This window comes from Leopardus geoffroyi, chromosome A3 (genome assembly GCF_018350155.1).
Source record: "Leopardus geoffroyi isolate Oge1 chromosome A3, O.geoffroyi_Oge1_pat1.0, whole genome shotgun sequence".
Lineage (NCBI taxonomy): Eukaryota > Metazoa > Chordata > Mammalia > Carnivora > Felidae > Leopardus > Leopardus geoffroyi.
In genome coordinates, this window is record NC_059336.1 from 115,633,369 (window position 1) to 115,658,935 (window position 25,567).

Sequence of the window (25,567 nt, forward strand, 5' to 3'; positions counted from 1 at the left end):
CATAAAATAGGGAAATGCACCGTTATTAGCAGAAGCCCAGGGGCTGGGAGGGGAAAGCAGTCATCTCTACCTTCTGCAGCCTCAGATCTCTTAGAGTAGTGCCTGGAACAGATGACCAGGGAAGAGCATGTGGGGTTCAGGCAGGACACAGGGGAGAGGTGAGGAGTGAAGGAGTAGCTCCCGCAGCAACAAGGCTGGGCTCTGTCATTACTTCTGTCCGTGGCCCAACATTCCATCTGGGCTCAGAACCCACAGCCCTTTGACACCTTCTCTTCTTTTTTTCCCCACATCCAATCAGTTGGGGCATTTTAAGTTTACTTATTTACTCTGAGAGAGAAAGAGAGAGTGAGCTAGGGAGGGGCAGAGAGAGAGAGAGAGAGAGAGAGAGAGAGAACCCCAAGCAGGCTCCACACTACTAGTATGGAACCTGATGTGGGGCCCAAACGCACGAACTGCAAGATCATAACCTGAGCTGAAATCTAGAATCAGACGCTTAACTAACCGACCCACCCAGGCACCCCATGCAATCGGTTATTAAGTCTAAATTCCTACCCTCAATATGTGCTGTTTGGTTCCCTCCCCTCTATTTCTACAGGCCACCATTCATTTCTTATCTGGATGAGAGCCACAGGCATCTAATGCATGTCTCCTCAGCCCTTGAGGTGCCAGACCAGGCTGGGGGGTGGGGGCGGGGGCGGCGGGTCAGAGCCTCTAGACTGGCACTTTACAGTCTTGGGAAACCTCGTTTGTTAATCTCCATGTGCAGTTCAAATGTCATCATTTTCTTAATGTTGCCTCTATGGGGGAAACTGGGGGAAGCATCCACCTCCCAAGCGCCCCCTTCTGCCTAACCAGCCTCACGTTAGGTACTCTGGTCAAATTCATCTCCATGGGGCCCAGCTTTGATAGTGCAGCTTGCCTGCAGCCTGGCCGTCAAGATACCGAACCGTATGAAAGTTACTGAAAGCTACCAGGGCCAGCAAGAAGACCCAAGCCCAGCTTGAGGAGATGGGTGGAGAAAAGCCGGTGGGGAGGACATCCGGTAAAGGTCACTCCTGCTCCTTCAGCTGGAATGGTGGTTCTCAAACTCCACAGTGACAGGTACAACCTGCTGCCCTTGTGAAAAGTTCAGATTCCAAGGCCTCCTCCTGCCCCACTGAAATTTTCATTCAATATATTTGCAACTAGCCCCAGCAGACTGCATTTCCAGGAAGCACACTGATTGTGGACATGGGTGTCGCACAGACCTTACTTTGAGAGGCAGTACCTGAAATGGTCTCGGCTAACCAGCAGGCTTCATTCTGTCAGCTCGTTTAGAAGATAAAACAATGGCACACAGGCAGGAATTTGTACGAAAAAGCTGGGCTTCAGCCTAAAACCTCAAATCAAACGTACCACTTTGAAAAAATATATATAAGAATGAGACCTTTAAAATAGGGAAAGCAGTTGAAAGGAAGACAACCCAAAGTTACTCATCCCTGAGAACATTCTCCCAGAAAGGCAAACTGCATGGAAAATATTAAATGTCATCCTAAAGAAAAAAAGAAAGTCTTGAAATTCTGGAAAGAAGTTATTTACAATCTATAACGAAGGCAGCCCATTGGGCAGACAAACACAGCAAGCTTCTCTCTCAAACGTGGCAAGATGGAAGTTATACAGAAGACGAAGAGCACATATGTGACTGAATACTGGCAGGGGTGGGGGAGACAGGCATGCTTTCCCTTAGGTTTCCAGAGTTGTCAGAACTTTCTTCATGGCATTATGATCTTCAGTGTGGGCAAGGCCTCAGTAACAGTTCCCGCCAGCTCAGGGACCTGTTCCCCTTACTCAGCTGGATGGTTCCACAGGCTGTCACGACTTCTTCTAATTCCCAGAGGGAAGAATGACAGGAACCCATCGCGCAAGTGGCACTCAATGTTTGAGATCCAGACTGACTTGAAAACATGGGTTGCCTCTTCGCCGTGACTCGGGAGGGATGTTTGGATTTTCCATCCCTGCCTCCCCCTCTGCCTCCTTGGCACACCGCAAAAACCATTTCCTGACGGTTCAAGACTCTGCCCGGAGCACGGAATCGAAGGCTCGGGAGCTATTCTGGGCTGCTAACAGGCTGTGGTAAAATAGAGACCCGGGAGTGACTGCAGGTTCCTTCAACCAGGTCAGAAGGGGCGGTCCTTCCTCTTCGCCTGAGGAAGCCCAGGAGGTGGTCCTGGAATGGACAGCCCTGCCTGACTTCGTAGACCTGGTTTGGGCTGGTTCGACCGCAGTGGGGTGGGCACCCACTGGCACTTTCCCCGGAGGAAGCGTGGCGTTTCTTGGCGTGTATCTCCCTGAGATCTCAGCGAACTGGCTCGAGGGTAATGATTCAGGGGGAGGCTGAGAACCAGCTTGAGGAAGCGTTTAGTGAAGAAGCCTGTTTTCAGCTCTTGTGCGAAGCACTATTTTTAACTGGGACAAAATATCTGTCAAGGAAAGAAACACAGAAGTCTCAATTAGATCCTTTTCGAGGTGCACGGAACACTCATCTTGGCCAAATGCAGAATGGCCAAGTATTAAACACTGAGCTGGAGCCAAATGTGGCCAGTATAAATACCCCGTGGGATACGATAATAAGTATACAGCTTTTTAAAAATGTGTAACTATTGCTGTGCTTTTGTTGTGAACATGTTTAGCGCTCAGATTTCTAGCTTGACTTTGTAGCGCGGGAGCAACGGCCCGGCAGTGCTGTCTGCAGCCACATGACGCTGACCTTCATACCGTGATACACATTTACAACCCTCGCCGGACACTCTCGCTTCGCTTCCGAGGTCGCTCTGCCAGCACGGGCTGCTCCTGGTGGCCACGTCGGCCAGCCAGCCAAGCTGATCTTTTTCTTGAACTCTAACTGGCTGAAGACAATTCCTGTCCTAACTCCCGGATGTAAAAAAGTCTCAGCCAGGACTTCTTGAAAGATTCAAGGCACATCTGAAATGACATATCTAAAAATTAAATGTAGCACTTATGGGTTAACTTATTATCACCAGTGCTTGTTATACCAAAGAATTCTAGCAAGATCAGCATTGTAAGCTAATCGAATCTATTATTCTTCCTTGTGCGGTTAATGTAATTGTATAAACAGCTCTCCAGGTGGCCACGATCAGATCCACCATCCACGTGGGGCCTCAGGGAGGAACAGAGGGGGAAGCCTCGGGTGTCAGTCCTGCGTGGGCTCGGAGCACAGAGCCCAGCCTCTGGCACGCTGCCTGCCACTGAGCGGGCCTTAGGCATATATTTGCTGGATGGCTGACTGGCTAAGTGAACAAATAAATTAAGGAATGAAAAGAGATACAAGCCAGAGCTGAGCAGAGAGGCATCCGCACCTGAAGCTGTGCATGCACCAGGTAAGGTAAGTAGAGAGGGGCGGATCTAGAGCAGGCAGGAGGGTAAAGTCAACCCTATTGGGAAGCCATGATGCATACAGAGGAGACGGGACAGGAGGGAGGCTATGACAGGGCAGGGTAGCCACGGGTGGGGGGTGAGTGTCCTGGCAGGCAGGTCAATAGGTGTCCCGAGAGCAGGAGACACGTAAAGGTCATACAGAAGACACGGGGTCTCAGGAGCAGGACTGCAGACCCCAGCCAGGGTGAGTTGTAGAAGAGACAGAACTGGGGTGGGCTGTGAAGGCCCAGAGCACCCAGATGGCAACTAGAACAAGAGCTGGGGGTGGGGCTCGGCCCCGGGAAAGCAGCCTGTTAGTAGACCTGAGTTCCAGGCCAGCAAAGGAGCCTGGCCAGGCTGCCTCCAGGGCAAATCCCCCCCCCCCCCCCGAGCCACTGAACTTTCAACTCTTCCTGGTTTAGGAAAGAATCTACGCAGGGACCCAGCAGGGCTGGGCCTACATGAGGCTGACAAAGTGGTCCCAGGGAAGGAGGAGTCTGGGAGGCTCCAAGATCATGGGGTCAAACAGGCTACAGCTGTCTGCAGAGAAGGTAAGCCTAAGCTTGACACGTTCTTTTAAGCTTTCGTTTGAATGGACCCAGCTGTCCCGGGCCCTGAACACTGTAACTGATGATCAGCTGCCCAACAATGATTTGGTGAGACCTGCAGTGGCCAGCGTTGCGCTTCTGTTAGTGACTGGGGGCAGGAAACAGTCATCGAAGGGATGAGTTTATTCTAAGTTTGCATACTGTGCCGCTATACACAAAGAAAGCAAGGTTGTAAGAGGGCTACAGCCAGAAAGCGCTGCAGACAAGCGTGGTCAGGGAGGGCTTTCTGGAGGAGGTGCGTTGTGCCTTGGGCCTGTAGGACGTAGGTCTGCGGAATAGAGAGAGGGGAACATTTTAGCCCGGATAACCAAGGGAAGGAAAAGAGAATTCCTCATTGCCTAGAGTACTCGCTGAATTCCATCTCGCAGGTGAGAACCCTGAGGCCCAACATGATCACGGCCAGTTAGCGGTGGAGTCCAGTGAGCAAGGGCACGCCAGTCCAGGAGGCCCCATGGTCTTTCCTCACTCGGAAGAGCTGTGTTACTTTCTCCTGCTGCGTGCAGAGTTTGCTTTGGCTTTATGGGGAAGCTTTGGGCTAGTTTGGTTTGTTTGGGCTTTTTCTTTTCCTTTGTTTTGTTTTTTAATGTTTATTTGACAGAGAGAGTGAGAATGGGGAGGGGCACAGAGGGAGGGAGATACAGAATCTGCAGTAAGTTCCAGGCTCCAAGCTGTCAGCATGGAGCCCGACATGGGGCTTGAACCCACAAATGGTGAGATCATGACCTGAGCTGAAGTCGGATGCTTAACCGACTGAGCCACCCAAGTGCCCCTGTTTTGTTTTGTGAAAGTTACCAAAGGAAGGAAATGGCATTTTTTTTTCCTCCAGTGGTAGGACCAGTTTTGCAGTTACACAGGCAAGAAGGCCCCTCTCTGTGCCATGCCCAGCACGAGACCCACTCTTGTCTCCTGTGGCTGTGCCCATCCCCACAGGCCACGCCTGCTGTACTGATTTCTGCAGTTACAGCAAGTCACCGCAACCCCAGGGGCTTAAACTGACCCAGATTTGCTATCTTAGAGTTCGTGGGTCAGAAGTCTCACCGGGTATCAACAGGGCTGCGTTCCTTTCTGGAGGCCCGAAGGAACGATCTGTCTTCCTGCCTTCTACAGCTTCTAGAGGCTTCTCTAGAGGCCACCGATATCCCTTGACTTGTTGCCTCTTCCATCTCCAAAGCCGTCAGAGGCCGGTCGAGGGTTTCTCACATGGCACCACTCTGCCCTTCTCTCCTGCTTCTGAGGACCCTGGGACTGCACGGGGCACACGCAGATAATCTGCCACAAACCTCCGTGTCATAAAGTCAACTCCTCAGCCTCAACTCTGCCTACAATGTTGATGTAACATGACATGTTCTCAGGTTTCTGGGATTAGGACGTGGGTGTCTTCGGCAGGCCACTACTCTGCCTGCCACGTGGCCGAGGCCAGAGGATTGAATATACTCTGTTTAACAATCTGCTGGCCTGGTTTACAATTTTAAGTATCAGAGATCTGGTGTGTAGGCTTCCGTCTGCGTCTTGGCCCCAAAGGCTAGGGCAGCTTGGGTGCGGACAGGGGCCGTCAGAGGGGAAATGCACTGTGGCCGCCCTCAGCATGGTGGGGGAGCACCAAGGACTCGCCTTTGGCCAGCAGCTGCCCCCCTGCACACAGCGTCCAAGGCTCCCCAAGCCTGTTGGCCTCCAGCAAAAGGTGTCACCATCATCTCACCTGTGACTCCTGACACTGCTCCTCTTACAACACTGTTCCTCCCCATGGAGCTCAGTTCCCAGTTCTTTTTGCCTTTTACTTTTGCATAAGAAGGGTAGAAGCAAGGGATCATCCCAACTCCAATAGTACAGACACATCAAAGGACGCCAAGCCCCTAGGGAAACCAGAGCGCGGCTTACATCATCCTGCAGCACACCAGCACATCGCTAAGCAACTGTGGGATCAACACCTGTTTCCATGGAGATGTCACTTCCTCGCCATCCTCCGGGCAGAGCAGAGAAGTGCGTCCAGGAGGAATGAGCACGCTGAGCTGTGCCAGAGAATGACAAAATCTGGTAGCAAAAACTATCGTCAAGGTGGAAGGTTGACAAGAGAGAGCTCTAGAATGAGGACGGGAAGGAGAATGGGCACCGGACAGGTCTGCAGGGAATGACTGGCCAGAATTAACCCCAGGGTGCACATGCCCTGGCCCGTCCCTCTCCACATGGGAAGCCGCCGAGAGAGGCCTCAGACTCCTGTCCCATCCTGCACAACAAATTGTTCACAGGCTGAGCTGAGGCCAGAGCCCAACGCTTGTGCCTCCCTGCTCAGGGCCCATCCCACGTGAAAGGCAGTAACACTCTTTCTCCTGTTGGTTCAGGCAAGCAGAGATGGCTCTTGCCTTTTGGTTCCATGTCTTGGCCCAGCCTGCCCAGCACAGCACCTTCCCGGGACCTGGCTCCCACTCCCCTACGACAAACGATGTTGCTGCAAGGGGCGCGCTTCCAAAATGACCCTAGCGGAGGGGAGTGGAAGGGAATTCACGTTCACCAAGCACCTGCTACATGCAGGCGTTTGCACCAGGTGCTTTTTATGAGCAATCTCAGCCAATCCTCAAACTCTACCTATTAGAGTGGAGTTAGAGCCTATTTTGCAGGCAAGAAACTGCCACTCGGAGTGAGATGGCTTATTCAACGGGATGATAAGAGATAATCGCAAACTTTCAGATTTCGCTTACTCTGTGCCAGGCATTGTTTTAAGTTCCTTACAAATATTAATTCATTTTGTCCTCACACGAAATCTGTAGTGGATGGAGGCGGATTATTATCTATCCACTAATGTAAGGGGCAGAGCCAGGCTCTGAAGCCTGGGCTGCCCTTTCCACTGTGTGATGATGACCCCACTATCAACACTAAAGATAACAGCTCAGGAAGTGCGAGGTCAGACGCACGGGAATGAGCTGACACTATATTGGATGGTGACACAGGATGCCAAGTGGGATTTCTCCTCACATCCCAGAACTGCAGCCGAAGACCGAAGCTGAGGGTGGAAAACATTAAGGGCCCCATGGTCTCAGTTCAGAAATCCACCTGCAGGGGCACCAACCCCTCCCTCAGACTCAGGAAGAGAACTGTCTCCCACCAAACACCAAGTGCTCTGCCCACTCAACCTGCTGGTGGTGCCAGAATGTGCATGAAGAGGCCTGGGGGAGGACAGGGGGCCAGGGCCTCCACAGGCTGGTGGAACTCACGGTGAGAGGCTCCTCCCCTGCAACCTGGCGAGAGGATCGTCAGAGACCCCCTGGTTACTTGAGTGTCTGCGTCAATGAGAGGAGGTTGGCCTGTTCCGAGACTGGACTGATGTTCACTGAGCTGTAGACCTGATGCCATTCCTGAGTCTGCTGCTGGGGCCATATGACAAGGGGAGTCTTGGGGAATGTTCTGGGAACACTTGTCTGATGTAGGCCCTCCCTTACTATGGGAAAGAGGAGGGTGCATGGCAGTTTCCTCTCACCCCCTATACTAGTGCCTACCTCTGGTCTAGAGATTTCCAAAGGCAGAAGCCTGGTAATTCTCAGAGTTTCCGCATTCTACTTTGTAATTTTTCCTTCCTGCCTTCCCTAATCCCCATCCTCAAGAAAACATTTATTCTGTGTTATTATCACTATAGATTAGTTTGTGATTTCCAGAACTTTTTGTAAATGTAGTCCTAGATCATGTACTCTATATTGTGAGCTTCTTTCATTCCGTGTAATTATTATGAGATTTACTCCTGTCCATTCCTTTTCATTGCTTAGTAGTATTCCATTGTGTGGAATTTGTTTATCCATTCACCTATTGATGGACATTCATCACAAACAAACTGCTGTACATATTTTTGTACAAGTCTTTGTTGGGGATGTATGTTGTAATTTCTCTTGGAAAGCACCTCAACATGGAAGGGTTGAATCACATAGAAACTGTAGGTTTAACATCTTAAACTATCAAACTGATTTACAGAGGCACCTGCGTGGCTCAGTTGGTTGAGCATCTGACTTTGGCTCGGGTCATGATCTCACAGTTTGTGAGTTAGAGCCCCATACTGGGCTTGCTGCCATTAGCATGAAGCCCACTTCAGATCTTCTGCCCCCCACTCTCTACCCCACCCTCGCTTGCACTCTCTCTCAAAAATAGATAAACATTTAAAAAAACTGATCTCCGAGTGGTTGTACTATCTTAGATTTTTACTACTAGTGTTCCAGTTTCTCTGTATTTTCACCAAAACTTGGTATGGCCAGTCTTTTACAGTTTAGCCATTTCAATAGACATGCAGTAGTTTCTCCGTGTAGTGGTTTTAATTTGTATTTTAATGTAGTTGTTTTAATTTGCATTTACCCAGCACCTTACGACGCTGAACACTTTCTGGTGTGTTTAATGGTCATCCATGTGTCTTCCTTGTTGAAGTGCCCAAGTCTCTTGCCCAGTTTTAATTAGGTTCTTTGTTTTCTTATCACTGGTTTTGAGAGTTCTTTTCATATTCTGTATACAAGTCCCTTATTAGATTTATGCTTTGCAAATATTTTCTCCCAATCTTTGGGTTGCCTCTTGAGTCTCTGACAGTATTTGATTTTGATGAGGTCAAATGTATCAATTCTTTTGTTCATGGGCTGTGCTTTTAGTGTCATAGTCTAGAAAATCTTTACCGAGCACAAATTTACGAAGATTCTCTTCTCTTTTCCTCTAGAAATATTGCAGGTTCAGGTTTTACATTTACTTCTGTGACCTATTTTGAGATAATTTTTGGGTATGGTATGGATTGTAGTTTGTTTTCTGCTTAAGTATGTCTGATTATTCCAACACCATTGAAAAGTAGAGTCTTTAATCCATATTTAATTTTGCTAAGTCTTGAAGTACTCACATGTTCTTTTCCATGACCCTCCACTGGTTGCTCTCAGAAAGGTTGGGGGAAGGCAAAAACCTTATATTGGTAGCAATAAGCATGAAACCCAGGTAATTTGCCTTAGAGGAGGAGCACAAAGTCCCATTCCTATCCAGGACTCTTTTACAAGCAAAGAGCCTTAAGCCACTGGAAGGGCAGGAAACTAAATACCTAGGCAAAACTCCACTACCTCTGGAAGAAAATAGAAACAAACCCATTTGACACTGGAGGCCTTTCTGTTCCCTGTCTACTGCTGGTGAGTGCCAGGAGACCACTCAGTTCCAGGACCCTGCATTGATACGAAGCAGAGGTCTACCATCACCGCGGTTGGGGTAAGGGGTAAGGCAGGAAGCCCTCCCCTGCCCAAGATGTCCCACAAGTACAGGCAGGGTTTGGTTTCCACAAATGTGACAGGCAGGAAAAGTGAAAGCCAAATGCACACAGTCTGCCTAGGACAAAGGCAAGATCAGAAACCTGAGAACCCTGTCTGCTCCAACGTGAGTCTCACACCCAGTACTGAGCCGTAACAATCTATAGCTGGGGAAGAATACAGAGAGGCTCCCTCTATGATTCAGGCCACACAGGACCTGAACTATTGGCTGGTAGGAACACTGAGAAAAAGTTTACAGCATGCAGATCTCACACTAAATGCAAGATACCACCACTTCACCACTGGAGGGATGTGAAGTCTGTGTTGCAATGAGGTGAAGTATAATGATTATTAAACTAAAACTCAGCGCAGCTGATGATTCTATTTGGTTCAACCCCACACACTAATAGCCTGACAGAAAAAAGAGGGATTCCCCACTTCCTGTCATAAATTCTATTTACCTAAGTCCTTACTGTTATTCTAGATACAATATTTGAATACATTTACAAATTATAACACAAAAACACAATTATAAGACATAAAAAACAGGAAAAAAAATACCAGCATATTATCAAGAGATAAAACAATTCACAGAATCAGACTCCAAGATTACACAAATGTTGGAATGAGCAGAGGCTTTAAAGTAATTATGATTATTTGTGGAAAAGGATCTGGTTAAAAAAAAAAAGGTGGAAAACATAAGTGAACAAATTGAGAATTTCAGCAGAAACATATAAAGTATAAAGAGAGTTAAATATAAATATTAAAATTTAAAAAGACAAAGCACTCCTCTGATAGCTTATAAGCACACTATACACCCCAGAGGAAAGAAGCTGTGAACTTAAAGTAGTTCTATCAATAGATATTATCCAAACTGAAACACAAATTGGCAAAATAATGGGAACATCCAGAAATGTTCCAACATCCAGAAAGCATCCAACAGTTGTGGGCAATGTCCGTATCAATGATCCAAAACTGAGAGATCAGTGATCCACAAAGAGAGAAAATGGGGCAGAAGAAGTATTTGAATGTATATAATATCCGAGAATTTTCCAAAATTAATTAAAAGCAACAAACTATAGTTTATGGTTCCATGAAATTCAGAGAACTCCCCCCCCCACAATAAAGATAAATTTTAAAACAAAACAAAATGAACAACAACAGTGACAAAAACTCAAAGGGCTGAAACTCAAAGAGAAAATATTGATGGCAAACAAAGCAGGAAATACGATATGCACGGGAGGAAAAGGTTTGAATCACAGCAGACTTTTCTTCACAAATTCTGCAAAACCAGAAGTTAGTATAACATCTTCAAGGTACTTGGTGGGGAAAAGAAACTGTTGACTCATAGTTTTATACCAGTGAAAATATCTTTTGAAAACAAAGGCAAAATAGAGACTCTTTGAGACAAGCAAATCTGAGCGAATTCATTACCAGCAGATCTACACTATAAAAGACGTTAAAGGAAGTTTTGCAGATAGAAGGAATATGATATCAAGTGGAAATTGATATCTGAATAAAGAAGTGGGACACCTGGGTGGCTCAGTTGGTTAAGCGTCCAACTCTCAGTTTCAGCTCAGGTCATGATCTTACAGTTCATGAGTTCAAGCCCCAAAATGAGCTCTGTGCTAACAGCGTCGAGCCTGCTTAGGATTTTCTCTCTCTCTCTCTCTCTCTCTCTCTCTCTCTCTCTGCCCCTCCCCCCCCACTTTCTATCTCTCCCAAGACATAAATGAATAAACTAAAAGAAAAAAAGTAAGTGAAGATAGCTGGAAATGATAAGGACAAGGGTAAATGTAAAAGACTTTTGTTCTTATTTTCAGTCTCTTTTGCAACAAGTAAAATGTCTGACCACAATAGCACAAGGATGGGAAGGGGGAATGAAAGTATCCTATGACCCTCTTACACCATATATGTGTAATGGTATATGTGAAAGCTATTTATGATAAACCCTAGAGCAACCACTATTTCAGAAAATTGGAGATTGGAGTCAAAAGTCAAAATTCACGGTTGTCTGAGTGGCTCAGTGAAGCGTCCGACTTCGGCTCAGGTCATATCTTGTGGTTCGTGAGTTTGAGCCCTGCGTCGGGCTCTGTGCTGACAGCTCAGGGCCTAGAGCCTGCTTCTGATTCTGTGTCTCCCTCTCTCTCTCTACCCCTCCTTCTGCTTACACTCTGTCTTTCTCTCAAAAACAAATAAACATTAAAAAACCAAAATCGAACTAACATATACCCTGACCATATACTGTTGGTACAATTATTTTAAGTAAGAGGGACAGGCTAAAAAGACTGAAAGTAAAGTTAGTTTGCTAATTGCCTCCTCTGTAACCTGTGATTGTGAAAATCTAACAAACATAGCACTAAACGTATGTGCATATTTAACATGGCAAAGATAAATACAAAACGATATATTTAAAACTCCTACAACTCATTAGCAAAATAATAATAATCCAATTTAAAAATGAAATAAGAACCTGAGTAGACATCTTTCCAAAGAAGATATACAAGTGGCCAGTAGGTACCTGAGCAGATGCTCAGCACCAGCCATCAGGGAAGCACAAATTAAAACCACCATGAGATATCACCTCACACGTCCTAGAATGGCCATCATCCAAATGACAAGAGAAGACAAATGCTGGGGAGGATGTGAAGAAAGAGAACCCTTGCGCACTGTTGGTGGGACTGCAACTGGTGCAGCCACACGGAAGTCTGGAGGTTTCTCAAAAAATTAAAAATAGAACTATCATATGAGCCAGCAACTCTACCCCGGGGGATATACCCAAAGGAAACAAAAACACTAACTTGAAAAGATATCTGTACCCCATATTGATAGCAGCATTGTTTACAATAGCCAAGACGTGGGAGCCACCTAAGTGTCCATTGATGGATGAATGGATAAGAAGTTGTGGTGTAAAAAAAAAAAAAAAAAAAAAAAAAAGTTGTGGTGTATATACAATGGAGTATTATTCAGACATAAAAAAACAAAGACATCCTGTCATTTGTGACAACATGGATGGACCTTGAAGGCATTATGCTAAGTGAGATAAGACAGACAGAAAAAAGATAAATGCTATATGATAATTATTATATATGGAATCTAACTCAAAAAAAAAAACCAGGGGTGCCTGGCTGACTCAGTCAGTTAAGCATCCAACTCTTGATTTCAGCCTAGGTCATGATCTCATGGTTTGTGGTATCCAGTCCCACGTGGGACTCTGCACTGGGCGTGGAGCCTGCTTGAGACTCTCTCTCTCTCTCTCTCTCTCATTCTCTCTCTGTCTGTCTCTCTCTCCCTTTCTCTTAAAAATAAGTAAAAAGAAAAGAATATTTTTAGATAGGCTCCCAAAACAAAACCCAATTCTGTGCTACCTGCAGAAGACAAACCTATAACGAAGTGGTTCGGGAAGGCTGAAAATAAAAGAATAGGTAATGTTATGCCAGGCAAATGCCAATGCGAAGAAATCAAGAGTCATAAAGCTAAAATAAGGAAAGGAAGAATCCAGGTCAAAGAAATCATCAAACAAGTCAAAGACAGTTTGTAACGCCAAAGGTTATAATTCAACAACTCAGAATAATTATGAATAAATATGCCAGTCCACATACTAAAAAATTTCGTACAGCAAAAATTACAGGAAATAGGAAAAATTGACAACAACACAGGAGGATATTTTTGTCTCGGTCCTGGGCAGATCAAGAGAACAAATGAAAAGAAATAGATCCAGTTATGGTCAGCCTTAGTTAAATAATAGGGCAGACTCTGTACCTGATAATAGAGAACACACCTTCTTTCCAATGCCCAAGGAAGTTATGAACATTCGTGAAAACCTTATATAAAGCCGCAAACATCACTACATAGTATAGGTGATATTCTCTAATCCCAGGGTCATAAAACTAAGAATTTATAGCAATATCAGAAAAAAATTCCTTTCACCTGGAAATTTATAAACTGCTTTTAAAACTGCTCTGGAGTTAAAGGTGAAAATACAAACAGAACTTCTAAAACCCAGTGGAAAAGCACACACATTAAATCTACTGGAGTCACAAATAGAGCAGATCTCAGGGGGAAATTAATAATGCTTGATAGATAAATCGGTTACAAATAATTAAAACAGGTGAATTAAGAGCCAACTCAGAAAGAGAGAAAAAGAACAAAAAACAAAGCAAAAGGAAAGAAAATATAAAAACAGAAAGTAATTAATTTGATGACAGAGGAACCTAGAACCCATGCATGAATCCAAAAGCTGTTTTTTCGGGAAAAAAAAAAAAAGCAAATGAAATACATATTAGCTAACCTAATTGAAAAATTAAAAAGCAGGCACAAACAAAAAGCAAAACAGAAATATGGTAAGGAATCGAGAAGAGAAAATTAAAACAGTCATGTGAAACTGCTTTGCGCAACCATTAAGCAAACAGACGTTAAAACTTTGTGAGATGGAAATCACTTCAGGCCCAGAGGGATTACATGAGTAACTGGTAGAGCGAAGACTATTTTTCAGTCTTGTGACCTCCCAAGCCAGGGCTTCGCTAACCGGCCCGCTGCCTCCGGCCTCCCACCCAGGACCTCCGTGGCCAAAGGCTGTCTAACATCTGCAGGAAGGACGATTGGCAGGAAGGGGTGGCTCTGGATTTGTAGAGCCAGTGAAATAAAATCGCGCATCGTTGATCCAGGGGCCCAAAGGACCCAGCCAGGCAGGGTCCCCCTTCTTTATGGCAGCCCCAGCCCTGTCTGCTAGGATCAGCCAGCACTCCGGCAGTAGAAGACTCCGCAGTTCACAGTGCACCCCATATCACAGCCCGGCCTGCATCCTCCACCTTGCCTGGAGTCCTCACTCAGACACGGTACGGGCTATGCTACTTCCTCTATTCCTCTGCTTCTAGGGTTAGGGCCCAGCTGGCTGCCACGGAGGCCTTGGTCTCCTCAAGAGCCCGAGCGGTGAGGGGTCACACCAGCATTCCCAGACCCACGTGGGGAGTCTACTCAACAGACAACAGGCTCCGAGAGAGCCGGAATCTGGGCGGTACCGACAGACACAAAAGCTGTCGCCCATATGTGACTCAGTGGAAGAGAAAGTTAGACCGATGTGATTAATACGACCCACTTTGTAAACTGCTTTCTTGCTCGTTGTAAAAGCGGAATAGAGAGAGAGACACGGAGACTGAAAGAGGGAGAGAAATAAAAATATAAAGTGAAAGTAAATTGTCTTATCACCCGACTCCCATCCCCAGCCCCTATGTCCAGGAAGCAAGCTCTTTTACTAGTGTCGCATGTATTCTTATTTTTCCAAAGACATTCCATACCTAAAATAGCATATACCTGTATATAAATAGCTTACGCATACACGCTGACACATCATATTAAATTGTAACACCAAATGGAGCCATTCATTCAGTCAGTCGGTCAGTCGTTCATTTAAAACAGATTAGATGCTAAGGATACAGGCCCTGCTTGCACGGAGTCCAGAAGCCAGCGCAGTCCCCAATTAACCACATCAGTACAGGTACAATCAGGAACCGAGAAACAGTGAGGAAATACGTGTGAACTGAGAAGCCCCGCAGGTCATAGTCTGTCATTGTTTAACAGACGGTCACCAGCAAGCTGGGCGCCCGGACCTGGCCGCGGTCACACTCTCTCCAGCGCTCAGATACGCTTCCGATTAAGGCGCAGAGCTGTGACTCACTGGCCTCTACCATCTGCTGTGCGGGACTCACATGACTCACGTCCCCACCCCACCCTGTCCCCCAGGAGTGCTTCAGAGGAACGAGAGACAAGATTATTCCGTGTGACTCAGGCGGAGAAAGGCACAGCCTGGCCTGGCTCTCGCCCACCGCTCCCTCCCTGCCTGAAAAACGGTGGTGGGCATGGCCCTGCCTCGGCCTCCCAGGGACACATCTTGTTAGCCTTGTGATGGTGGAGGGACCGTCCCCTCCCAGCAGGGGTCCGCAGAACACCAGTCGTGATTAGTTTTCCAGCACAGACGCCAGCTGAGCTTGCCAGGGGAGAAGTGAGGAATCCTGGCCTCGGCCCCCCCACCTGCCTCTGCAGGGCCCTCCCTGCCACACCCTTTTGTGGACAGTCCCAAATCTGGGGCTCTGCTCCGCAGGCATCCCAGGCCCGGGCTGCCACAGCCATGTGTTTGCACGGGGCTGCCCTACCCCAGCACCTCAAACTTCACACACCCAGCAGAACACCATCCTCTGCTCGGCCTCCTTGACTTACTCCTCTTTCCGTCCTGCATCCTGGTCGTGAGGTCGGCATGCACAGACCCCCTCGCTCCCTCCCCATCCCCCCAGTCTGCCCTTCCTTCCATTCCCCCGCCTCTGCTTTCTTTCATGCCCTGCCCTCCACACAGACTCTTTCAGGAACCCTTCACTGACTCCAGGCTCCAGACTTCTCTTCACTGCCCTCAACGTAGTTTCTTAAACACATCTTGGTGGCGATTCTCTACCCAGATGCCAGATACTGCTGGCATCTCCTCGGGGTCTACAGCAAAGATCACAAACTCAGAGGCCTGTGGAGGGCGGGCAGGTGACACCCAACAGGGACACAGGCTGAGGGTGAGTTGATAAAGGGCCACAGTAGGGAGTGGTGAGGACTAGGGCGGCCTGGAGAATGCTGGTCCTGGGTAAGGGCGGCCACCACCCAGCCACAGCTAAGTGTAGCCACAAGAGAGCCAGGGCCTCAAAAGACCAGGCCTTCGAGGCTTTCACGAGAACCCAAATTTGTTTCTGAAATCCCTTCATCTATGAAAGTTGGTACCTAATTCACATTGGAAACCCTCGGAATGATTTCCCTGTTCCTGTATTTCCGAACCTCCTCAGTCTTGGTGCCACCTACTGGTCCAGAACCATCTCCCATGGTGGCTGTCCTCCCTGCCTATGGCCAAAACCACACCATGCTCCAGGACACGCCTCCCATGCCACACTGACGCTGTTCCCTGCATTGCCCTTTGCTTCCTCTTTGATGTCCATCCACATCCTCCCCACTCATGAAGGCCGCCTTCCTGCCACCCCTGAGCCTGATCACTCTGTCCCTCTCTGCTCTTATGCCTCCCCTGTATGTTGCCTCTCTGTCCTTGTACGAGACACAATCCGACCTGTGTTACCAGCCGTGTGTCTGCCCATCGTCCTCACAAGATTGGAGACTCTCAGATACAGATGCTGTTCTATTCACCCAACCTGCATGTGTTAGGCTCCGAGAGACATTTCAGGGATTGTGCTAATTAGAAGTGAAGAATGGCACGATGTGGGGCTGGGAATTTGGGCATTTGGAGTCTCCAACCCACTCCACATCCAGGGTCTGCCTCCTTGGCACGCCTTCCCCGGGCTGTGCACCCAATTTCTCTGGGGCCTCTGGGCCTGCGCCCCAACCCAGCTGCTTGTGTGCGGAGATCACCGCCTGAGGAAGTTCTGAGTCACCATCTGAGCTTTGGCCGAATGTGCTTCGCAGACCTTGTCATGAGTAACCTGGCTCGCGTCTTGCTCTGCAGCTCCCCACCGGTTTATGGCTAAAAACATCTGTATGAAAACGGGCCTCGCCAGAGTGTTTGTACTCTCCCCGCCCCTCCCCCTGCACCTGAAGTCCTGGTCCCCTTCCGGCTGTTTATGACTGTTTGCTGTGGAAACGAGTGGCTTCGTGGTCCAGGAGGGAGCAGGTGCTGAGGAATGGGAGAGTGAATGAGTTCATGCAAGTCAATGGGCCTGCTTCTCGTTCTGACCCCAAGGAGGAGCAGGGAATGTGGGCCAGAGCAGCCAAGGGAGGATGTGGAACACAATAAAATGCGGGCTGGTTTTCCGGGAGGTGTGAGCGGGATGTGAAATGACCTCCAGATGTGGGTCTGAGAGGTTGCCCAAAGTCTGAAGCAGGGCTTTTAGCAGTCTCCCTTTGAGGAACCAAAGAGGCCTCAAGAAGAGGCAGCGTTGTGTGTTTCTTTGCACATGGGCCAGGCCACGGTCTCCACCACTGTGTGCAGCTGCTGGGCCCTGCACATTCACACAGGCCTAGGCCACTGAGACCCGGGCATCTAGAAGGACACGGAGCCGTCCCGTCCAGTCAGTTCCCCTGCAGGGGTCCCTTTCACCCCTGGGTTTGGTTCACATTTAAATTAGAGAAAAGAGGAGCGCCTGGGTGGCTCAGTCAGTTGAGTGTCCGACTCTTGATTTCCACTCCGGTCATGATCCCATGGTCCTGGGATTGGGCTCCACGTCAGACTCTGTGCCGAGCATGGAGCCTGCTTGAGATTTGTTCTGTCTTTCTCTCTCCCTCTGCCCCTCTCCCCCACTCACATTCTATCTCTCTCTAAAATAAAATAAATAAAATAAAATAAAATAAAATAAAATAAAATAAAATAAAATAAAGTAGAGAAAAGATGTTGTGGGGACCAAGGGAAAGGCTTGATGGGCACTGGAGACCACTATTTCTTATTGGCGGTGGTATTCACAGGCCAGGGAGCCTATGAGGAGAGAGAAAAAGGAGAGAAAGGGACCGCAACTCACTAGCAAATGCTCTTATTCCAAGTAGTGTTAATATCTTTCACTCAACAGGCTCTTTTCAAGCTTCTCCTATGGGCTGAACACAGTATGAAACTCCACAGGAGACACAGGTGCAAGCCAGGGGTCCTGCAATCCATTAGGGGAGAGAAAACATACAAATCACTGCAAGTGCTACAGGCCTAAAAGAAAAGCTCAGGATGGGAAGGAGAGCATCTACAAGGACAACGGACCAGGAATTTGAGCCTCACGTGCAGATGTCAGGGAAGGGTGCCTGCAGGCGGAATGCTGAATGGCAGGGGGCGAGGTGGGGGCAGAGTTTGAGCACATGAAAGAGATCCAGAGAAAACCACCCTTTCAAGCACACCTGGCCAATGGCTTTGTCTTTGGGAGTTGGTGGGAGTCCTGCTTTGTGGAGTTCCCTGAATAGTCATAGACAGGAACTGGTGGTCAGGGGAGTTGGCTGATGAAAACAGGGTCTCCTCACTTTGGAGGAGACAAGAGGCTGTTTCATTGTTGATATGAAATCACAGTATCTGCTTTGAGACTCCAACAGTGTCAGTCCCTTGGGTTCAGGGTGCTGACCCAATGGTCAAGGCAAGGCCTTGCAGCTTCCTCCTTGAGGAGATGGTCAGCTGTCAGGCTCCTTTTCCATGACTTTGGTGACATTGCCAGTTCTTTCTGCTTCAAAAGGAAGGTTTTCCCTCCAAGCAAGTAATCCCCTGGTCTCCATAGTTAGAGCCTCTATGACCTCACGGAACCGTGCTGTTCCTACACAGGAGCTGTGCATCTGCCTGGATTGTCTTGATACTCTCTATTCAAGGTCAAGGCTCTAGTTACATGTTAAGAACTTAGCCAATTTCTTGTTGGTAGTTAGGAGTTGTTACCGTGAACAAGGGGAGACATGTGTCTTCAGCTACGCTCCACTCTCTACACTCTCAAGCCCCCATGGTGAGTTCCTTGTCTTTTCTGAAGTACTCTTTCTTCAGAAGTTGAGAAGCTGACTTTTGTTGCAAGCAGGAGGGGATTTCGAATCATGACACTAGAGGGTTTAATTACTGCTTCAAAGACTCCTTACTGGAGTGCCTGGGTGGCTCAGTCTGTTGAATGTCCAACTCTTGATTTCGACTCAGGTCGTGATCTCTCAGTTTGTGGGATCAAGTCCTGCTTCAGGCTTTGCGCTGACAGCACAGAGCCTGCTTGGGATTCTCTCTCTCCTTCTCTCTGTGCCCCTCCCCTTCTCTCTTTCTCTCTCTCAAAATACACTTGATCTTAGCCAAAAGGCCGAGAAGCAATCTCTCTCTCAAAATAAATAAATAAATTTAAAAAAATTTTTTTAAATTAAAAACGAATAAATTTTAAAGAAAGACTCTTTACCCATGAGTTCCCATAAGGCCTAGGAGATTTATACAAATTCGCTCTCCCTCCACTTCCCAGCTCTCACCATATGCCAGTGTCCTAGGGCAGGTTGGCAGATCAGGCGTGACTTTGACCCAAGGCCACATGTCTAACGAGGAGCAGCTTCATGATCCAGACAGCATTCTTGTTCCTTTCCTTAATGTCTCCCAGCCGGGCTAATAAAAGCTCTACCCAAAGAACAGCCTCATGTGTATGTGTCCTGAGCTAACTCACCCAGCACAACAGCTGTTGGGTCAGAGGAGGCCTGCATTCTACATAGGTTTCTTATGTCAAGCCAAGAATGTTCTAGATCTTGATTAGCTGCTATTGTTATCAACTGCATACTTCTGCACAACCCCTCAGGTGGAATGATTAACCACATGGAGCATTAGGAGCATGGAGGGAGACCAGGTGTTTTTCAGAATGATTCTTCCTACCTTCAGAGAGGCGAGTGACACTAAGGTTGTGCTCCATGTAGAGCTGGGAATGACCCAGATTCTGGGAGGGTCAGCACACTGCCCATGACTATCGTGTAAGGCAAAGGAGTCATGGACATCATCAGCCACACCTCTCCACCTTCTTGCCAGTTACATATTCTTTGCCAGGTGCCCTTTTTCAGGTCTGGTGCTGCACTACAATTCCATTGAACCAGGACCATAGATTAAAAGTGCTGCAGGCCTGGGCTGGACTTTTCTCTGGAATGATACCAAGGGTTGATTGTCAAACAACTTGGGGCCTCAAATAAAAGGAGCTGTTCCTCATTTCTTTTCATGAAGAGCCAACATTCGCTTTCTGGGAGCATTCAGAGTTTGAGCCTGGTTGACCATATGGTATAATGGGCTCCATAATTTTGTTTCCTCATCATGGAAAGGAGCCTTTTCTTTTCTCTTCCTCTTACTTTCCAGGCTCTACTGGGGACCAAGTTTACATCCATCCTATCCAACCATACTTTTCATGATTTTTTGTGTACTTTAACCATCTGCCCCCTCGTCCTTCATCTTCTCATCACTAAGGCCCTGACTTCTTGAGTTCAGAAAGTACCAACCAGAAATGCTAAGTGTTCACTGCCAGCCTCCCTAATGGGTCATATTGAGCTCAAAGTGGCTAAGTTAGGAATCGCCTCTATGACATGATATGATGGAGGCTTGCCTGTTATCGAGGCCTAACTGCTTCTTCCTGGGTTCCTGGAAGTCCTCCAGCTCCAAGGAGACATTGTCTGCTGTCTTCTGGCTCTGTGCCTCATCCCTTCCTGGAGGATTATGACAGAGCCTGGGGCCCCACATTCATGCCAGCCTGACCTGGGGGAAGCAGGTTGTGCTGTAGGCTGTGACTTTGGGGAATCCATGTAAGCCCAGTTGGCGCTTCAGGAGCCCAACTTCCATCTTCTGGCCTCCCTTCAACCCTGGCTTAGGGGAATTCTTTTCTGTGCCGCTCCAGGGGCTTTTGCATTGGGCATCTACCCGGAGGGCTGGGCTTCAGCACAGGGGCTTTCTCCTCTTCCATGGAGTCAGGACCATGTGGGCTCAAGGCCCTGGGGCTTTGGCCACCCAGGTGCCAGGATCTCTTTGTATTGGGGTCATTATGAAACCAAAATTTCTTCCAGAGGTGGGTTCCATGTCACAATGTAAAATAGTAATCAGAACTCGCACCCTTGGGTTTCCCATGTGGCTGTGTGTAGTAAGTCACCTTAACTCTGTCTGTGAGCCTCCTGCCAACCCTTTAAAGTGCTATGCATGGAGACCTGTGTGTCTCTCAGTCCGTTAAGGGTCTGACTTCAGCTCAGGTCATGATCTCGTGGTTCGTGGGTTAGAGACCCACCTTGGTCTCTGTACTGACAGCTCAGAGCCTGGAGCCTGCTTCCATTTCTGTGTCTCCTTCTCTCTCCGCCCTTCCCCCACTCTCTCTCTCTCTCTCAAAAATCAATAAGCTTTAAGATAAACAAAAAAAATAAAGTGACAATCATGCCTTTGCAGACTTGCTCTCTCCTCCCTCTGGATCGTGTGTCCACTCCTTTAACTCTGCCTCCTCCACGCCACTCCTCCACCTGGAAAATACCTCCCCACCTTTTAAGACACAACTGGAAACTGTCACCACATCTTCTGCCTCTGGAACAACTGCAAGCATGGGCAGTGGCCACCCCATCTGTGACCCTGCAAGGCTCTGTGCCCACCCTCTCCACAAGTTCTTACCACTGATGGATCGATCTGTGGGGCAGCTGGGCGCCAAAGATGACCTTGAACAATTCTGCCTCTTCCTGCACACACCTTCCCCTGCCCCCACCAAGAATCAGGGCCCATTTCCTCTCTCCTTGAATTGTGGTGAGGCCTGTGGCTGCTTTGAGGAAATGATCCATTCCAGGACGGCACCTCCTGCTTCTTCCATCTTGGAACCCTCGCTATTGGGGCGCTCCTTGGAATCCAGCCACCATGCCTTGAAAAGCCCAAACTGCATAGCAGGCCCCATCTCTGTTCCACTCTCTGCTGCTGGCCATGTGAGTAAGTCATCCCAGACATCCTGGCCGGCTGAAGCCCCAGCCAACACCACATGGAGCAGAGGAACGACCAGGCTGAGATAATAAAATGATTGTTCACAGCCATTAAATTTTGGGTGGTTTGTTATGAGCCATGGATAAGTGAAACAAAAGATCTGTGTTGCCTATGAGACTATAAACCCATTGAGGACAGGAGTTGGGGTCTTGGTCATATGTGTGTGTCTAGTACCTAGAACAGTGGTCTAGCTGAGTGGTTAGAAGCTCAGAATCTGTTTTTGAGGGGCCTGGAGTTGAACCCCTTCTCTACCCTTTACCGGTTATGTGGCTGTATCAGTCAGGCAACAGAGCCAGTAAAATGATTATGGGACAAAGAGATTTATTACAGGAATTGGGCCTTAAACAGATAAGAGCTGTAGAGATGGTGGTCTGGAAGGGGAGTCAGAGGATCAGAGTCACTAGCCAGGCTGCCTGATGGGACAAGTTGGAACTTACCAGGAAATCCGAGATGCCAAACCCACCCAGCCCTATGGTGGATGAAAAGGGGACACATGTGGAGAGGTCTAGCCACCACCTCTGTGGGCCCACTGTCAACCTTCTGGTTGAGAGCACAGGACCTCTGTTGGTCGGGAGGATCAGAAGTCAGAGTGACAAGCCTGTGACAAGCCTGATAAGAAGCAGAGGAGAACAAGGGCAAGGTGGGACCTGCTAGATACCTTTGAATCTGTCAGACACCAGATGCATTGTGACAGCCTTCAGAGAGCAATGGCCACTGCTCCCCTTCCACCTTCCAGATCTCATACAAGTTGGTTTTTTTGGTCAACTCTATGCAGCTCCTATAATCTAGAGCCATATAGGGAAAGGAATTCTGGGAAGTGTAGCACCCAGCTTAACCTAACTGACACAGCACCGTCCCGCACAATTACCTTTACTTTAGCAAATCACTTTCCTCGGAGCCTCTGTTCCTTGTCAGTAGAATAGGGAAATTAACACTTACCAAATTCAGATTGATGGAAAGGTTAGCTGAGAAATCCATGCATAGTTTGGCATATGCTAAATTCTCAATACATGCTAGCTATGTTGCTTGAGGTAGAAGAGCCCATTCATGCTTATGCTTGTTGGATAAATGAATCGGAACTCTTTGGGGAGGCATAAAGGGGGCAGGAAATACATCATGCCCCAGAACTTCAAGGCCAAGCAGGAGCAATATGGACCTGTCATGGGAAGCTTTACTTCTATCTTTAGTGACTCAAGGAAGGAGAAGAGGGAAGAAACCAGCATTGACGTGGCTTTGTGGGACCCCAGGGCTTCCCTGCAGGCTTTGCTTCATAATGGGAAGTTTTGCAAATGTGGAACATATCTTCCTCTTTAATTCTCCAAGTCTGCCAAGAATTTCATAGATACTAGCTATGGTGTGTTATCCCCAGTGTATCTACCAACAGTGGACGAGGCAGAGAACAGCTGTGAGTGTGAAGGTGAGGGCAGGGGCTGTGCTTTTGGGTCTGTTCAGAGCTGATGTTTGGCACATAGCAAGGCGTCACTTGGGTGGCTGGGAGAATGTGTGGAGTCACCAGGCCAGAGGATATATCTAAAGGAGAGATCTCAGAGCAGGTTTGGCAGGGAATGAGGGGAAGCGAGATGCTGGCGTTCCTCTTTATGTGGACAAGAAGTGCCTTCGCCCAGTGGCTTCCCCTGAATTGACAAGCTGCTCGCCACAGTTCCACTGTTAACCCCTAGAGCCCATCCTTCACACAGAGCTAAAGTGATCTCTTTATTGAAAACATAAACCAGACCATGAGACTCCCGAGCCAACTCTCCAATGCATATACAATATGCCGTGTACATCCTGTGCTGTAGCCTGCAGGATCCCGTGTGAAGTGGCCTTACCACCCCTCCCCTCCTACTACTCTGCACCTCAGTTTCTGTGCTGAACTGCTCTCCCCCTAATCCCCCCATCCACACCCCAGCCCAGAGTGAGTAAGCAGACCTGAGCTGCTGACTGGATCATGTCTGCCCCCTCGATCTGTTCTTTTTTTCTGGCTTTATTGGAATATTATTAACATATAACATATGTAAGTTTAAGGTGTGCAACATGATGACTAGATACACGTATATATCGTGGAATGATTGCCACAGTAAGGCTAGTTAACACCTCTATCCCTTTACATAATGGATCTTGTGTGTATATATATTTAAAATCTACTCTCTTGTGGCACCTGGGTGGTTCAGTCAGTTGAGTGTCTGACTCCTGATTTTGGCTCTGGTTGTGATCTTGTGGTCGTGGGATCAAGCCCCGTGTCAGGCTCGCTCACTCTCTCTCTCTCTCTCTCTCTCTCTCTGCCCTTCTCCTGCTCGTGCATGTGCTCTCTCTCTCTCCATAAAACAATAACAATTAAAAAAAATAAAATGAAATCTCTCTTAACTTTTTTTTAAGTTTATTTATTTTGAGAGAGGGGGGCAGAGAAAGAGGGAGAGAGAGAGAGAGAGAGAATCCCAAGCAGGCTCTGTACTGTCAGCACAGACTGATGTGGAACTCAAACCCATGAACCATGAGATCATGACTTGAGCTATAGTCGGATGCTTAACCAACTGAGCCACCCAGGTGCCCCACGACTTTTCAGTATATGATACAGTATTGTTAATTATAGTCACCACGCTGCACATTAGATTCCCAGAATTTATCTTATAGCTAGGAGTTTGTACCCTTTGAATCAACATCTCCCTATTTCCCCCACCTCCAGCTTCTGGCACCTACTATTCTGGTCTCTATTTCTAATGCGCTCAACTTTTTTAGATTCTGCATATAAATGAGATCATACAGTATTTGTCTTTCTCTGATTCCTTTCATTAGCATAATGGCCTCAAGTCTGATCCATGTTGAAAATGGCAGGATTTCCTTCTTTTTTATGGCTGAATCATATTCCATTGTACAGATACCACATGTGCTTTATCCATTCATCCATCGGTAGACACTTGGCATGCTACCATCTCTGGACTATTGGGAATAATACTGCAGCGCAGAGTGGAAACTATCCATCTCCATGGGAGTGCGGATATCTATTTGAGATAGTGTTTTTATTTCCTTTGGATACACATCTGGAAGAGAGAATGCAAATTCAAATGGTAATTCTATTTTAAGTGTTTTGAAGGTCCCCTCAGACTGTGTTACATAGTGGCTGCACCAGCTGACATTCGCAGGGAGGTTTCCCTGGCTTCCACATCCTCACCAATGCTTGTTATCTCTTGTCGTCTTGGTAACCAGCCATTCTGACAGGTGTGAGGTGGACTCTCATTTGTGGTTTTGATTTGCATTTCCCTAATGATGAGTGATGTTGAGTCTCTTTTCATTTCCTGTGGGCCTTCTGTATGCCTTCTGTGGGAAAATGTCTATTCAGGTCCTCTGCCCATTTTTAGATTGGTGGGGGTTTTATTTTGTTTTGCTGCTTGAGTTGCAGGAGTTCCTTGTATATTTTGGATACTAACCCCCTGTCAGAGAGATCGTTTATAATAATTTCTCCCATTTGGGGGAGGTTGCCTTTTTATTTTGCTGATTTTCTTTTGCAGAAGCCCCTCGATCTTTTCCAACCCCCTCCTTCTGAGCAAAGGGACCTGACTTTGGGGATGTCCAGTTCTCCACTATTCTCTGACTAGGTTTGACCAAACTCCCACTCAATTCCTCCCAGCATCTAGAAGTTCTTAAAGGGGCTCACCCAGCTCAACCTCTGTCATGATGCAGTGAGTATTTGAGCCCTAGAGGGGGAAAGTGAATCGGCCAAGGTTAGGGAGAGGCAAGGCTGCACCTCTCTCTGGCTGCCACCTGGAGGGCAGTGCCCCCTGCTGCCCCCTGGGCTTTGGGGCCTGAGCTGCAGGATCTTGGAGAATGGCTCCTCATCATTCCTCTGGCCCCTGACAGGCTTTGACCCCGCA

At 47.7% G+C, this 25,567-nt stretch overlaps 1 long non-coding RNA gene across 1 annotated transcript; it reads right to left on the reverse strand.

The window, feature by feature from the left end:
• Nucleotides 1-1,557: 1,557 nt before the first annotated feature.
• On the reverse strand, nt 1,558-15,014 carry LOC123581279. The gene is made up of 3 exons (XR_006703693.1): nt 14,705-15,014; nt 5,901-6,053; nt 1,558-2,459 (listed from the first exon to the last, which is right to left on the reverse strand). It is a non-coding gene; the product is annotated as an uncharacterized LOC123581279 (long non-coding RNA).
• Between the last annotated feature and the right edge of the window lie 10,553 nt (nt 15,015-25,567).